Genomic DNA, 17,585 nt, shown 5'->3' with positions numbered 1-17,585 from the left:
CAATTTCACTTTTGTTGTTTGTTTGTTTGTTCCACAGCTGGTCAGTAGGTGGTGTTTACATGGTTTGAGTCCAGACCTGAGTTCCCTGTGATATCTCCCTGTTTTTAGGCTGACTGGCAAACTAATCTCTAGCTTGAAATGTGTTGCCCGTGAAATGACTTGAACAATGGCTATGAAAATCGGGTCAGTTTCCACCATTCCTGTCCAAACAAACTGGGCAGCCTTCAGTGGGCTTTCATTCCAAGAAGTCAGACTCATTAGAGCCCGTGCCAGGATCATTGCGAGGCTTTGGCGGCGGTGTTTTTACACGCTGCTTTTTGGCACCACTCAACTTCAATTAATTTTGAGCACCTGTTTCTCTGTAGGGGTGAAAAGGAGACTCTTTGGGCTTAGGTTCTGAAGTCAGGGCTTTTTTCTCTGTCCAGGGAAGATGGGCCATGTGCTTCAAACAAGAATCGGCTCCATATATTTAGCGGAGGTTTGGATTTCAAATGGGGTTTCTAGCTGGGTGGTGGGTGCTTGCCTATTGAGGGGAATGAATTTCAAACGAAGATTATTATTATTATTATTATTATTAATTTTATTTCTTGGCAGACGCCCTTATCCAGGGCGACTTACAACATAAATGCAAACAAAGTGCAGAAATACAGTGAAGTACAAGGCATCAATCATTAGAAATTCAATTTAGCTAAAACAGCAATTCAAAATACATTTTACAAATTCCAATTTACAATTTACAATTTACACAAGTACAATAAGTGACTTCCTACATTCTGGACGGTGAAAGCTAAGTGCTGTCATAATCAATCGGAATGTATGCTTTGACTTCCCGTCAGTCGATTAGCATGTTAAATGCATCTTGAATGCATCTAAGAACAACTGGGCAAAAGAGGAGGGCAAATCCTTTAGATTTTCATAAAAGTCTAGAAATTTTCTGCAGTTCCCTCTCTGAGTAATCTGTTAGCTGCGGCAGTGCCTTTGTGGGTTGATGCTGGTTCCATCACTGCTTATAGCTTTTTGCTGACATGATCAATGTTCTCTGCGCTTTCCTGGGACGGCACTGCTGCGGGTTCCTGTGGGTTCGCCGTGGTGTGGGAAGGCTGCGTGAGAGACAGGCGTGCCGAGCCGAGAAGATAAATGCCTCCCTGTTCTCTTGAAAAGCATTCACCTGAAGAGCAATCCTTTCATGTCTCACCCCCACAGTGCTCAGAGTGCTTTCTTAACCAGCAGAAGGTATTAAAGATAAACTCATTAGTAAACTCTATTAGAGATCGCAAAGAAAAGAAACAAAAGTCTTAATTGGCACGCCTTGATGTCAGGATCTTCGACTGTGCATGTTTTTTTTGTTTTTTTTTATAGAATTTTATCAACAATCTTATGGTTTTACAAAATTAAAGACTGTTTTACAGGCATTATGTATACACTTCTCACTGGCCCATTTCCATTCCCAAACTCCCTACCTCACGTGCAGAATTCACATTGATCACAAGCCAAGCGAGTTTGAATATCTGAGCTTGGTGTAAAATCAAACACAAAGCAAAACCTGAGAACGCTGGCCACCCACAAAGTGCTACACAATTTCCCTTCTCAACAGCGTGTCGCCCACAGACAGAAAAGACAATCTTGTGCTTGTTGTCTTCAGGGGTGAAGGCCAGAATACTGCAGATCTGGGGGTGTCAAAATGGATTTATAGGTCACAACATAAGGCTTTTCAATCCTGGTACCCCAGTTTGGCTCCAAATTAGCCAGTTGAACTCTTAACTGTAGGTATTCTTTGTATTCAGCCACAACATGCCGTTTTCTTGTTACCTTACACACCCTGAAGCACGCCTCCTCCGTCACGCCTGTCTGCACATGACACACTGACTGTATGGATAATGTGCCTAGCAGCTTGAAAGCCATGTTAACCCTTGTTTTCCCCCTGGGATCATAGGCGTGGGAAGATGTTTTGAGTAGAAGGAGGTGCTCCCTACCGAAAGTAAAATCATGATGTTATTGCCATTTTTAAATATTAGTTGATTTATCGATTTGGTTCTTTATGTATTCTGCAGAGAGGAGCTTAAGAATAGCTAGTCATATAACACACACGCACCAACCTCACACACGAATCATGGTCACATAACGATGAGAAAAAAATGATAAATAGCCTACTATTACTACACAAACGTATTTGCGAGAAGAGGATTATAGTTAATTAGCCAACCAAAAAAGCCTGCTCAAATGGAATAAATAAAACCCACCTACATGCACCTCGGCACACACAGTGCAGAATAAATCATACACGGACAGAACAAAAACAAGGCATCTTTCACTTCCATAATACACAACGCTAGGCTAACCCACAACTCATAGTTTTACACACTCAATTATAGCCAATCCGAACCTGCCATCCACTGACACACGTGTAACTGAATAGCTTGCGAACAGCCCAATAAAGATAACTATTAAGGCATTGACGATGGGGCTACACTTGACCCAATCTATCTTACCAGCTTCACACAGCAAAGTGTAAAAATCAGCAGCGGTCTACAGGGCGACAGTGCTGAAAAAACACGTCTTACCTACAACTATGCTTCACTGCTCTCTGCTAAAGGCTCAGTACTTGCTCCTGCAATGTTATTTTGTTGTTAACAATGTTGTTGATGCTCTCCTCACAATTAGTATATTTTAGTCTTTTTAGTTGAACTGTTAGAAGAAAAGTCAGATTTTCTTCTGCCTATTCTACATTTAGTTGCCAACTGTGTTTGAGCGCTAGCTTCGCTCTTGCTCTCTTGCGCCAGCAACACGGCACTGATTGGCTGTTGTTAAACTGAATAGGCTACCTACTGTCTTCCCTCAACAAATCATGATACACTATTACTCTGCATGCCCTTTTCCCTGCCATTTCAACCAATTATGCCAATCTCAGTATTAGTAATGTATTCATAAAAATCGTCTATATTGTGATTCTCAGCACAGTGTTAAGCACCAGCAGGGGGTGCTGCAGCACCCTTCCACTCCTGTGCTTGAGATGGCTTTAGGAAGGAACTGTTTCAAGCAATACATTTTTAAAAAACTAAATTTACCAGGACAGGTTGTGGAAAGTGTGGCTAGAATTTGGAACCTGTGCTGCATTCATAATATTAATACTACAACTACTACACAATCTCAATAGAGTGCAGCTCAAAACACTTCACATTCAGACTTAAAATGCAGGATATACCAGAAAATGAAATTAAAATTAGAATAAAGACTTTTGAATCCAACAATTTAAACAATGTTTAAAGCCTGTCCTGAAAGATGAGACCACCTTTTGGCTTCTTGACTGCTGTGTCAGGTATTGATCCTAAGTCACAGAGCTGACTGCAGTTTAGAAATTTAGAAGTGTCTGTGTCTGGCACTCACACCCACCTAGTTTAGTTGCAGGCTTTGGCCTTCATGGTGCAAGCAAAGACCAACCCCCCCCCCCTCCATACACACACACACACACACAAAACGCCTCATTCCCTTGCACCCCTGGCCTGGTTTAATGAACTGTGTAACCACGGGCTTTAATGCCTCATGTATCACCTGCAGCAGCCAGCCCCCATTCATCACCCGCACGGCCGCATTCATCACTCAGAGCGCTCTCGAGCCTCACACTTCAGCCCTTTGTTTTATACTCGCTCTGTCGCCACAGATTCGGCGCTTCCATGTATCAAGCTTAGTTTTGATGCTCTGTGTGTTTTACGACAAGTGGCGGCCGGATCCCAGGCTTTGTTTTGCACTTGATTTATTGCCCTGTCTTTCAGATTTTGCAGAGATGCACCACTATGAGTCAGGCCATTCCCCCCCTCCCCATTTAAAAACTGCAGGAATACTGGAGAAAGAGGTGAAGGATCTATGACCCCTGCCACCGGCCAGTGTAATGACTCTCCTCGGACCGGACTGTGCGGTGAGAGGGGCAGATCTAATCTCTTGGGGTGCCTGTCAGGAAGTGAATTGTGTGAAAACGGGGTTCCACTACATTGAATGGCGAGTAAGAGGTGTGTGTGTGGAAGTGGGGGGGGTGGGGGGTGTGTGCTATGTATTATACCATCATTATCACCCAAATTAGGTGTTAGTGTCTGGATCTGGGCTGGACAGTCCCTGGAATGTTCTGGTTTTCATTTCAGGTGTAAATCAGTACCAAGACAAGCAAATGTCTTTTCCATAGGGGAACACAGAGGTCCATGTTGGGGGGACAGAATATTATCTATCTATCTATCTATCTATCTATCTATCTATCTATTTATGTATCTATCTCTATATATATCTAACTCTACATACACCGAACAGCCATAACATTATGACCACTGACAGGTGAAGTGAATAACACTGATAATCTCGTTATATTAGGCAGCAAGTGAACATTTTGTCCTCAAAGTTGATGTGTTAGAAGCAGGAAAAATGGGCAGCGTAAGGATCTGAGCGAATTTGACAAGGGCCAAATTGTGATGGCTAGACGACTGGGTCAGAGCATCTCCAAAACTGCAGCTCTTGTGGGGTGTTCCCGGTCTGCAGTGGTCAGTACCTATCAAAAGTGGTCCAAGGAAGGAAAAGCGGTGAATCGGCGACAGGGTCATGGGCGGCCAAGGCTCACTGATGCACGTGGGGAGCGAAGGGTGGCCCGTGTGGTCCGATCCAACAGACGAGCTACTGTAGCTCAAATTGCTGAAAAAGTTCATGCTGGTTCTGATAGAAAGGTGTCAGAACACACAGTGCATCGCAGTTTGTTGCGTATGGGGCTGCGTAGCCACAGACCAGTCAGGGTGCCCATGCTGACCCCTGTCCACTGCCGAAAGCGCCTACAATGGGCACGTGAGCATCAGAACTGCACCACGGAGCAATGGAAGAAGGTGGCCTGGTCTGATGAATTACGTTTTCTTTTACATCACGTGGATGGCCGGGTGCATGTGCTTCGCTTGCCTGAAGAACACATGGCACCAGGATGCACTATGGGAAGAAGGTAAGCCGGCGGAGGCAGTGTGATGCTTTGGGCAATGTTCTGCTGGGAAACCTTGGGTCCTGCCATTCATGTGGATGTTACTTTGACACATACCACCTACCTAAGCATTGTTCCAGACCATGAACACCCTTTCATGGAAACGGTTTTCCCTGATGGCATTGGCCTCTTTCAGCAGGATAATGCGCCTGCCACAAAGCAAAAATGGTTCAGGAATGGTTTGAGGAACACAACAACGAGTTCAAGGTGTTGACTTGGCCTCCAAATTCCCCAGATCTCAATCCAATCAAGCATCTGTGGGATGTGCTGGACAAACAAGTCCGATCCATGGAAGCCCCACCTCGCAACTTACAGGACTTAAAGGATCTGCTGCTAACGTCTTGGTTCAAGATACCACAGCACACCTTCAGATGTCTAGTGGAGTCCATGCCTCGACGGGTCAGGGCTGTTTTGGCGGCAAAAGGGGGACCTACACAATATTAGGCAGGTGGTCATAATGTTATGGCTGATCAGTGTATCTATCTATTTAATCTCATCTATGTATCTATCTATCTATTTATTGACAGACACCCTTATCTAGAATAAAACCATAGTCAGTGCCCAGATTAAGTTGTTGATGATCTATGGAGAGGCTCAGCAGGCGTATCATTTCTGAAAACAGCTAAGCTGTCAATGTGAGCTACCAGCCTTGATCAACATTATTCAACCAAAAACGTACATGTTCTAATTTTCTATCTAATTACAGCTGATAAGTGCTTCCCGTGTCTTCAGTCTGACACAAGAGCCAGCCTTCTCAGTAAATAAAATGCACACAATGCTGTGTAAAAGCACTCACTGATTTCTGTGTCTTGTTCACAGTCCCTGCTTATGTGCAGCAACCCAGTCATTACTCTTATTTGTTTTGCCCTCCCTCCCAGCCAGCTCTGTCAGCATGAAGGGAGCAGAAGAAAGCTTACAAATCAATTAGCAGGGGTCCTCCTCCTACTTCGAGTGTAACGTCACTTTTAATTGTTTACATTTATTTCTTTGCATCTATTTACCATCCTGAGAAGCAGCTGAGGCTCTCTCACGAGGGCCTGAACATCTTTAAAGGAACAAGGTGGACAGCAGAAGTTTTATTCTCACATTCGCAAAAATGGAGGGACACGAAAGTAAACTTACTTATATAGGTGTACAAGAATAATCCAGATGAATACTGTAGGGCACAAAGGAGTGTGGGTGGCTTCTGCTTCATCTGTGTTCATAATAGCCTTGGGCAGGACATTGTGATGTTTATGGGCTTGTTTTTCAGCCCAACTTTCAAATGTAGCTGAGCTTATGTAGCCAGAAGAGAGGGCTGCTATTTATTACACTATGTTTATTGATTACAGATGAAAAGCTGTCTAAAGTGATTATTTGATGCAGGGTTGGGTCCCTTTTTGAGTAATTGAGGTCGTTAGTCATGTTGGGCAGGTGGTCCCTTAATACAGTTAAATAAAAACATTGTTGGGAGGCATATCAAATGACGGCTGAATAAATGTGGTTGCATGGGCAGCTTTTACTGTATTTTTTTGTTGTGAAAGAAAATGGAGAGAACACCAAAACATTTTTCTGTCAAAGTCCCTCCCAAGAAGATGTGTCAGCCCCCATTCATCTCCAGACAGGCATCAGAAGTATTTCCTTCTTGAAAGACAAATTGAATCCCTCTCCTGATGTATCCAGTACAGGCTGGTGCCAAAAAGAGACTGTGATTAATGAATCACTGATTATTTACACAGACAGTATTAACATCCTGCTGCATTATTTACACTCCAACAGATTTCTCTTTTTGTACTGCATGTAAATGATAACAGGTACAAAAATGCAGGTCAAGTGACTGCAATGCATTCGGTGCTGGACAAAATTGGTCTGTTTTAGATGGATTTAAAGTCTAGATCGAGTCCAGACTTTGACCTGCTCCCAAATTACATCCAACGCTGTTTAAATTCTTGTCAGAACCGACTTTCTACTACTGACAATTAAAAACATGATAGGGTACAAGTTTGTAATTTGTGATTTATGGGTAGGTTAAAGTCTTGATTATGTATATGACTAATTCTGTCTTTATGAATGCCCAATCAGTCAGATTTTGAAGTATCTTTATTGGCATCTGCATTGCTATAAATGGGTAATTGCAAAAATAAGTCTAAAATCTACTGTAATAAAAAATGTATGCCTGCTTCAGGTGTGTATCCATGCTTCTTCCTCAGCGGCTACATGTCATACAGATGGGGGAAGAAATGTTATGCTTTCTTGAAATTTTTTGAGGCAACTCATTTGTGAGAATGGAATGCAAATCAGAGTCGGTAATATCTGATGGGATGGTTAAATGCTGTTTTTATCAGCTTTCACTTAACTTCTGCTTCTGCATAGAAAAACAGTGACAGGCTACCATGAAATCCACTGGAGGAAACCAATGAGAAGCATCTAATGAACGTAACATAAAGACATCCTGCCATCTGGTCTGTTAACGAGGTTCCGGCCTTGGTTATACATGCACTAGTAAGGTCTAAAAAATGTTATTTTGAATGCGCCTTAAAGGAAAATGCCCAGAGTTCATCCAATTGGAGAACATGAGCTTCCCTAGAATGCAATTTACAACACAACGAGGTGGAGACCTTGGGATAGGGGAATGAAAAATGTTTGGCTGGTATGTGTCCCTATATATAGTTTCTGACTGATGTTTGCCATTATGTAATATAGAGTATTTTTCTTTCTTCTTGCCGCACCTCCTCTAGGGAGAGAATTAAAATGTTCCTGACACTGGATTTCTTTCCTGTGACTTCAGAGAGATTGATGCATTGAGAAGTACTGCCTTTGCACAAAAAAGGAAAGGAAAAGTTCCAATTCCGTGTCGTCGCCTTTGGAGATCAAACGCATCTGATAGCTTCAGAGGATTTTGGTGTTTAAAGTTGGGAAGTAGCCCTCCAAATCTTTTCCTTATGCTCCCTGGAAAACATCAGATAGCTGGATGGAGAATGTGAGGTCATTCCTTTGGGTGAAAAAAGGTTGAGTTAGTTAATCTGTTTTTTACAAACAATAACACAGCACAAAGTCAAATAACATATGGGGATGATCATGAAACAGTTGTCTGATTATGTTATTGCTCCTTGTCCTGTAAATAGTTAGAAATCTCTAGGGTAACCAAGGTGTGGCCGAATGTCGCTCCTCCTCCACCCGTATTGTCACTTCGTCAGCACCCCCTCCCCCCAGTGGCTGAAAGTTGAACTATTCATAATCACAAATCTTTTTTCTTTTTTCTTTACATATAAAAAATACATTTGCATTTTTGTATTTGACATTGACAAGATATATGTAATTTATGAATAGTGGCAAATGCTCAGGTGCACGTGGATACAATTTACACCATAGCTAATAAAATAACATGAAATAATAACCAGTGTACAAATCGTCGGTTGAAAGGTTTTATTGAATACTATGAAATAACTGAGAAGCTCAGCTGGAATTGCAATGCATTTTATATGAATAATATGAAGTTATATATGAAGTGGGCTGTATGGAGCCTATAGCCGGCTGTAGTAAATGCCAATATAGTATATTAGTCCCGTTGCAGATCTGTGGGTCAGCTCAGGGTTGGCCTGTAGTGTTGGAGATGCCGGGTCAGAACCGCCACCTGTGCATCACATTCGTTATCTTCTTTAAAATAATTCAGATCAATGTCATGATGTGTTTATTCTAGATAATGGGCTTCTCGTTTGGGGAAAAAAGTGCAATGGGAAATGCAATTTAGCCTTTAGCAATTTATTTTTGTGCCATAAATACACACACAGTTGTATTGTTTATATACAGTACTGTGCAAAAGTTTTAGACAGCTGTGAAAAAATGCTGTAAAGTAAGAATGCTTTCAAAAATAGACATGTTAATAGATTATAAATGCAAAGTGAGTGAACAGAAGATAAATCTACATCAAATCCATATTAGGTGTGACCACCCTTTGCCTTCAAAACAGCATCAATTCTTCTAGGTACACTTGCACACAGTCAGGGATTTTGTAGGTATATAGTCAGGTGTATAATTAAACAATTATACCAAACAGGTGGTAATGATCATCAATTCAATATGTAGGTTGAAACACAATAATTAACTGACACAGACACAGCTGTGTAGGAGGAATAAAACTGGGTGAGGAACAGCCAGACTCAGCTAACAAGGTGAGGTTGCTGAAGACAGTTTACTGTCAAAAGTCATACACCATGGCAAGACTGAGCACAGCAACAAGACACAAGGTAGTTCTACTGCATCAGCAAGGTCTCTCCCAGGCAGACATTTCAAGGCAGACAGGGGTTTCCAGATGTGCTGTCCAAGCTCTTTTGAAGAAGCACAAACAAACAGGCAACGCTGAGGATCGTAGACGCAGTGGTCAGCCAAGGAAACTTACTGCAGCAGATGAGACGCATCATGCTTACTTCCCTTCACAATCGGAAGATGTCCAGCAGTGCCATCAGCTCAGAATTGGCAGAAAACAGTGGGACCCTGGTACACCCATCTACTGTCCGGAGAAGTCTGGTCAGAAGTGGCCTTCATGGAAGACTTGCGGTCAAAAAGCCATACCTCTGATGGCCAAGCAACTGAACTATGCACGAAAACACAGGAACTGGGGTGCAGAAAAATGGCTGCAGGTGCTCTGGTCTGATGAATCAAAATGTGAAATATTTGGCTGTAGCAGAAGGCAGTTTGTTCACCGAAGGGCTGGAGAGCAGTTCACGAATAAGTGTATGCAGGCATCAGTGAAGCATGGTGGAGGTTCCTTGCAAGTTTGGGGCTGCATTTCTGCAAATGGAGTCGGGGATTTGGTCAGAATGAATGGTCTCCTTAATGCTGAGAAGTACAGGCAGATACTTATCCATCATGCAGTACCATCAGGGAGGCATCTGATTGGCCCCAAATTAATTCTGCAGCATGACAACAACCCCAAACATACAGCAACAGTCATTAAGAACTATCTTAATTGTAAAGAAGAACAAGGAGTCCTGGAAGTGATGGTATGGCCCCCACAGAGCCCTGATCTCAACATCATCGAGTCTGTCTGGGATTACATGAAGAGAGAGAAGCAACTGAGGCTGCCTAAATCCACAGAAGAACTGTGGTTAGTTCTCCAAGATGTTTGGGCCAACCTACCTGCCGAGTTCCTTCAAAAACTCTGTGCAAGTGTACCTAAAAGAACTGATGCTGTTTTGAAGGCAAAGGGTGGTACATTTTTAGAAAGCATTCTTACTTTACAGCATTTTTCACACCTGCCTAAAACTTTTGCACAGTACTGTACATATACAGTGACAGTGATGGCATTGTGTGCATCATGTGAAAAGCGATTGTAGCGGCTACACGGAGAACAACATATCTCACGGTAAGTGGGTTCTTTCGGTTGTTATTTTGCCATTCAATTTCCTTTATAAATATAGACTTTAAACATACCTTTTCCAACTTAATAAAAGTTGGCTGTTTTTAGTGGTAGAAATCTAATGTTTATTGTACACAGCCTTACTTCCTACATATATGAAGACTGTTGTGATACAGCTCAGGAAGCCAATGACCCATTTCAACCACATCTGGAAAAATAGGCACGAGTTGTTCCTAGTTGTCTTCTCTGCCATGTGGCCACTTGCATGCTTGTAATATTTGACTAAGCTTGAGTCTGGAAGTGATGATCATAATACATAACTGCGCTGGTGTGTGGTATATTAGTGGTCAACACACTGAATTCCAAAAGAGACATTTTTAAAATTTCTAAAAAAAGGGAAGAAAAGTGAACATATTTAGCTTCTCTCTTGATATGATAGTTTTTTGGATTATACACCAAATTGGGAATGCACAGCCCTTTCTTGCTAACCCTTTAATGACTATGGATATTTAAGTATCTTAATATATAGTACCTTGAATGAGTGCCAGCTGCAACTGCTGGTGGGTCATTTATTATCCAGTCACACAATTATACATAGTGGAGCATGTGAAGTTCAGAACATGTCACCTGTTCCTTAAAGCTTAATTTTATTTAATACGGGACCCCCAGCTCCTCACCTGATTCCGTCTGCAGGCTTCTTTCCCCGACACAAGTCTGTGATATGCCAGAGCAAGCTGATTAGGTCATCTGCTCATGCTGTCAGGTACCCAGTCACACTTGCCCAAAATCATAGGCTGTATACAGACAAGTCATGAGATTTCACACTCAGTGTTATAGGTCTTATAGACCTAATCAGTGTGTATATATATATACAGAAATCAACCCTCTGTAAATGTAACAAATGTATGCAGGAAAATATTTCTAATTATTTTTTGGAAGAGACACATAAGCATTTCTCTAATTGATTTTTTGTATAAATAATGTATGCAGAATTGAATAAGTCAAGGCTGCACTCTATAATTAGTTTTACAGTGTATAACAGATGGACCTGCTATTGTTTCAGCTCCACTGTGTTTCTGTGTATCTCCCTACTGGTATTCACCTCAAATATTTCATCCTGTCTTCCATTTGCAAGTGGGAGAAAAGTTAATAGGACAATCATCTTAGGCAGATGTTAATGTCTGGAGGCTTTTTCATCCTCCAAAATATCTCCGGCTACCTCAGTACAGAGAGACAAAGAAAGCGATTCTGCCAAGATAAGTCGTAGATATCAGCAGTCATGTCAGCCCTGATTTATTGTGTCTCCCACACACTGTGCTCTGCTGGGAGGAAAACAAAAAATGAAGGAGATAAAAAAATAGGGAATGTGTGTATGGCAAGCCAAATAATCATTTAGAGATCTCTAAATGCATTTCAAGATATATATATATATATATATATATATATGTGAAACCTGAGGTATGGTTCAGATGGAGCCTTTGGAAGAGAAATAAGAAACAGTAGCGTAATTTGACTCCCAGTTCCTACAGCCAGATATTTGCAAGGCGCCGAGAATGACTGTCTTGGCAGTGGTTGGAATATTTCTCCCTTTCCATCACTAGATACAGTGCCGTTGGTCGAGGGCTGTAGTCCACTTACATGATAACACCACATGCCAAGGCCAGAGTGCTGCGCTCTTTTGTTAATGCACTTCCGAAAATAACACATTTTGTTTGAAACCCGTGTCATATTGTGCATTTTGGTTTGTGTTTCCTGAAAAGAAATGTAATAATATATTCCGCTTTCAAAATGGAAATCTGTCAGCTGAATTTGTAGTTATACACGGGGGCCAGCAGGACTGTAATGTGATAATTACTGCCCTCCAGTGAAGGCCTGTCAGAAAGCAGCAGCAGGTGATAGGGATGGGGGGGAACAGAACTAATCTGGTTGGTGTCACAATATTGGCGGCTTTGATTCAGCGGGGCAAGTGGGAATTTTTGGAATGGCTTATACACCGATAGTAGTGTGTGAGTGGATTTCTTTGCTGATAGGTGACGGGTTTATTAGTGCTACATGGAAATATGTTGTTACGCAATACTGGATGCTTGGGGATGATCCAGCCGTGTGTGTTATCTGGCAGTACAGTTGTGCTCAATGATTGTTGTGCTGCATAGGGGTGCCACTCCATACAAGCACTTACTCATCCAACTTTATTATAGCATCAGAAAGAGCGACAAAGAAAAACAACATTTTTAGAATTTCTTGAAAGCGGTCACCCAGGGGAATCACTTTCCTGGCTGAGGTAGGAGTGGCTGCCTCCCTACCCAACCACAAATCACAGCAAAACAATTAAGGCAGCTTCCCAAAATGACTTGTTTGCTCATATCAGAGGTTACCAAATAACACAGACCCCCTCATTGCTCCATTATCGCCAGTTTCTCTCTGTGGTACTTGTATTAATTCCTTTTTAGAGCATCTATTACCTTCTGAACTGTACTTGACTGGAATGTTTATCAGTTTTCGTTCAGATGTGACCTATATTTTTAGGCCCTGACAAGGACAATGGAACTGCAGATGGGAAATAAAACAAAAACAAGTCATGGGAACAGCAAGGGAACAAGTTTCTCTGAATAGAAGAAAATTATACTGCATCGTTAACAGGATATCAGAGATGCTTTCCATAGACACGAAATCACACTTTGCATGGAAGATTATCTCTCTTGCCAAAAGTAAATATAGAACACGAAAAAAACAAAAACATGCTAGCCATAAATCTGGCCTCAGTCAACCATTCCAACCTTGACGTTGTAACCATGCAAAACGGCTCCACAAACGTCAGTCCTCTTTTAAACACCCAGGCAATGGGAACAAACAAAAATGACAAAAAGATATTGTTAATCCCAGTAAGTAATATACACAACCTCAGCAAGCGGAGGTGTTTTATAGGTTTCGATTCATGACGGGGCATATTGCGATTGAGTAAGCTGGAGTTTCCATCTCGGCTGAGAGTAAGAGAGAGCACGATCTATCCTACTCTTAGTGATGGTTTCCTTCTTGTCACCCTGACATACAGACTAGTCTTTTGATTTAGGTGTAATCTTAGTCAAGTCGACTGAAATGTCTATGAGATTTAGTAACATTTAAGGCATGCACTTTATTTTTAGTCGACTGAAAATTGACTAAAATCTTTGTTAGTTTTAGTCAATTAAAATGACATTAGTTTTAATCACACTTTAGTCAAGCTATTTAATTTAATCATATTGACCTAAAACCTGCATAAATATAATTCAGTTTTAGTCTTTTGAATATTAAATATGTTAAATTACCTTTAACTTTAGAATTAAAACAGTTCTAATTTGTTAGCATTTAAATCCATACAATAATTGCGTGGCAACTTATTAATTACATTACTTACCAAAACAATTTAAGCAACAAACAAGGATTAAATGGAATCTCTTCATATGCTACTTCCGCACATGGGTCCTGTGCTACCAACTGGATCCCAATTGGGCTGCCCCAGTTAAATTTGGCCATGGGCGCCACGTGGGCCCCAACAAGGCTTCCCACATAGGTCCCAGTTAATGTTGACCACAGGCTCCACTGAGCTAAATGTTGGCTGTTTATGGGCTCTATGTAGGTTTCCTCACTGCAAACCCAGGTTTCAACTGGGCCGGGTTTTTTAATTCTACTTTTTTTTCTCCTAATACATTGTTATCAATTTAATTATGAGTTCACCATTAAATGTTTAAAAAATACATACTTAATTTACTCTGAAACAATATTAATACGAATGGGGAAACCAATGTTTTAATTTATTGATTTACACACTTACACTTGACTAAATAATCTGATGTTCTTTCAAAGCACTCAAAATAAAAACATAATTGTACTCGTTAATATTTGATTTATTATATATTACCATCAAAAAACAAAGGAAGGCGCACCCCCAGTATAGTGGAGGTTCAGACCAACGGAGCAAAAGCAACAAATATCAAAAGAAAAGGGAAGTGACACACACAAATGTTTCACTTCATTCCACTTTTCTGTTGGGAGTAAAGAACATAAATTGTAATTCATTATTACAATTGTCAATTATTGTTATTATTGCTTTGGATAAAAATGTCTTCAATAATATCTGTTTTCAAAATTATTATTAAAATTCAAAGATTATAGAAAAACATGTTAGGGCCTGCCTGAACGTATAGCAGTATTTGTACAATGATGCTGGGGTGCCAGGCAAGAATGAATCATACCATAAGAAAGAATAAATCTCATATGGTAGGAATTATGGAGCGCCCACTTTGTTCAAGTGTCTTTTTTCACACATTTAACTTAAATCTTGTGTTTTTTCCACATTTATTAAATAAATACATAAATAAATGCTAAATCCCCGTTTTTGAAAAATAAATAATTATCTTTTGATTAAATACTTAGCTAAATCCTAAATATGGGCTGTAGAAACTAAACATTTAACTTTGAAATAAATATTTAGTCTAAATATAAATATAAATGTTAAATGTGGAGTTGGCAAAATAAACCCATCGCTAACACGCACAGGCAGTCCCGGCCCTCAGCTCAGTCCGCCTCTACACAGGGGTGATCTCTTCAATGGCGGCGGGTCCGCCGTGTTGTGTCCGGTATTGGAGAGGTGCTGTCCGCACGCATGTATTTCTTGTGGAATCAGGTCTTAAAGGCTCAAGACAAAAAGCAGCAGAGGTTTCATCTTCATCGGTGCTTATCAAGCGCAGCTCACAAAGCCCAGCGTTTCTGTTATGAAATGAACTTTGCGGAAATGACACACATGCGCATCTCACGAGCGCCGCGGTACTGTTTTATCCACGGGTATCCCACAATGCACCTGGCTACAGGCATGACGGCTGCCCGGACTGTCTTATTTAATACAAGAGATTTGGATTTAGTTCAATATTTCATCATCAGACTAGTTTATTCAGTCTGTGTGATTTGTTTTGTTTAGACGATGACCACGTTGTGTGTGGGTATTTTGGTATTTAATTAAGTCTTTCATTGTTAAGGTCACAGAACCAGCTAAAATGCACAGGAACTATTGGCAAATAAATTTGGATGGGATAACTTATTACTGCACATACAAACTATCGATAAAGTTTTTGGTTATACTATGCCTGTGATGCTGTTTTGCTTATTATTATGCTTTCAGAAAAATGTAATTATTAAATCGTATTTATTATAATTGTTATTGAAATGCGTATTTTCTACTCGCATGTCAAGCATAATTCTATTAAGGCTACACATGTTTAGAAAATAAAGCCTCCAGATTTGTTTTCACATTTGAAGTTGAGTCTGTGGTAGGCACATCTTGCACTTCAATATTTGTTCAGTTTTGTTTCTTTGGGAGTGAACAGTTGCCTGTGCTTCCACGAGTTAAATCCCCGCTCACACACAATGTTGCCACAACGTTGTAGAGCTGTGTGTTAGCTGTGATGCTGAGCAGCTCTTTCTGCTGCTTGTTGTACAATGGCGCCGAATCAGCTGCTCTTGACTAGAGACAGTAATTGAAAACAATGTTGCAAAAATACTACATGCAGGCCCCTTCGGATCCCCTTACACTGGTACACTTTCGTGTAAATGATGTAGAAGTAATCAGTAATCCCTTACTCTTTTGCGAAGCATCGGTAATCAGAATACTCGTCTGACAGGAGTAACTGTAACCGGAGTACAAGTATCAAAATTCTGTAATCTGATTACGTAACGCTGCTACTTGTATTCTGTAACGTGTAACAGACTGATAAAGATTTAGCTAAGTTATGCTAGGAAACTATCAATTTCTCCATTTTTAACTTGTCTCTATGGGTAACTGATTGTGTTGGCAAAGTTATTTCGTTTTTGTCCCTCCTATGACCGTAATAGCAGATCAAACAATACAAAAATACACAGTGGAGATAGTAGACACAATGTGGTTGCAAGTGAATGAAATGCTACTTAGTATATGTAATGTTGTTGACAAATTGCCTAGTGGTTATATATAGTACCACATTTTTGTTCGTTTTTTTATCTTTTTTCCGGTCTATCATTCCAAAATTGGCTTATTCTGCGGAATTCTGCACGAGGAAGAGAATTCTGTGGAAAAAGGCAAATTCTGTGGGAAATTCTGCGATTGTATAATTGTGGATTCCTGGAGGGACTAATTGGAAAGCGTTTAATCATAAACCAGAGGAGTTTATCCATGCACATTTCATTATTTCCACACAATAATTTGCTTGTTGCTTCAAAAGTGTAATTTCCAATAGCAGCAGATTAAAGAAGCAGTTAGTTTCATTCAAAAGTGCTTTGTGATGATCAGCAGTGAAGGTGTCAGTTTGCTAAGACAGTCCCAGGGCTTCCGTAGAACAATGAATGGTTACACAAAAGTAATAGTCCTGCAGCAGATTAAATGCACATATTGCTGCTCCTGGGTGTGACAATGAAACAGCCACGCTCTCCCCCCCCCCTCCAATATTTTCTCATAGATTCTAGATGTGTGTTGTCATTTTTTTGCCGAGTGCTTTTTGTGTAGTCATTTGCAGCATATAAGTTAACGTAATGGTACTTAACACTTTATGTTGTTGAAGCTCTGAACAGCTGCTCGTTATTGAATTAGAACTGCGCTCATGTTTATAGTGTATTGTGACGCAGTGGGGGTTGGGTGTGAAGTGACATGTAGGCAGGGTCACAAGCACAGAGATTCGCAGGACTCCGAGTTCAAGGTACAACAGGCCGGCTTTATTTTAGACAGAAGGCTTTGCCATTATGAGCATTCAGAGAGACAAACCCAAACAGAAAACACCTCTCTTCTTTGAGCTCTATCAGTCCCATCAGTTCACCAAACAAGTAGGCAAGGAGAGTTCGTAATCGAGTGGTTTGCAAAAGTCCAATTATCAGGGGAAGTGTCCACCAGCCAGTCCAGGGTGTATTCAGCCCCTCAGCACCTCAGCCCCTCAGCCCCTGTATGGCCAATTTCAGTTTAAAGTCTTCAGTAGGACTGAATCGCAATCTGTGGTCGAGCTGTGCGTCTCTCAGGCAAACCTACAAAAATAGAGAAATAAAGATAGGGTTTGTGGCCGGATGAGACACGGTTGATGAAAGTGTAATACATTTAGCAATGCAGAGGAATAAAAAAAGAAATCTGTTTTTTGCCACCCTGATTGAGAAATGGGTAATCACTTAAAAACAGGTGCTTCATTTTGTCATTGGAGGCATTTTTTTTATTATTATTTAATTATTACTCACCTTCCAGCCAGTGAGATGGCT

The sequence above is a fragment of the Amia ocellicauda genome, chromosome 1 (assembly GCF_036373705.1).
Source record: "Amia ocellicauda isolate fAmiCal2 chromosome 1, fAmiCal2.hap1, whole genome shotgun sequence".
In the NCBI taxonomy this organism is placed as follows: domain Eukaryota; kingdom Metazoa; phylum Chordata; class Actinopteri; order Amiiformes; family Amiidae; genus Amia; species Amia ocellicauda.
The sequence above is the reverse complement of the archived record's forward strand: the minus strand, read 5'-3'. Positions refer to the sequence as shown.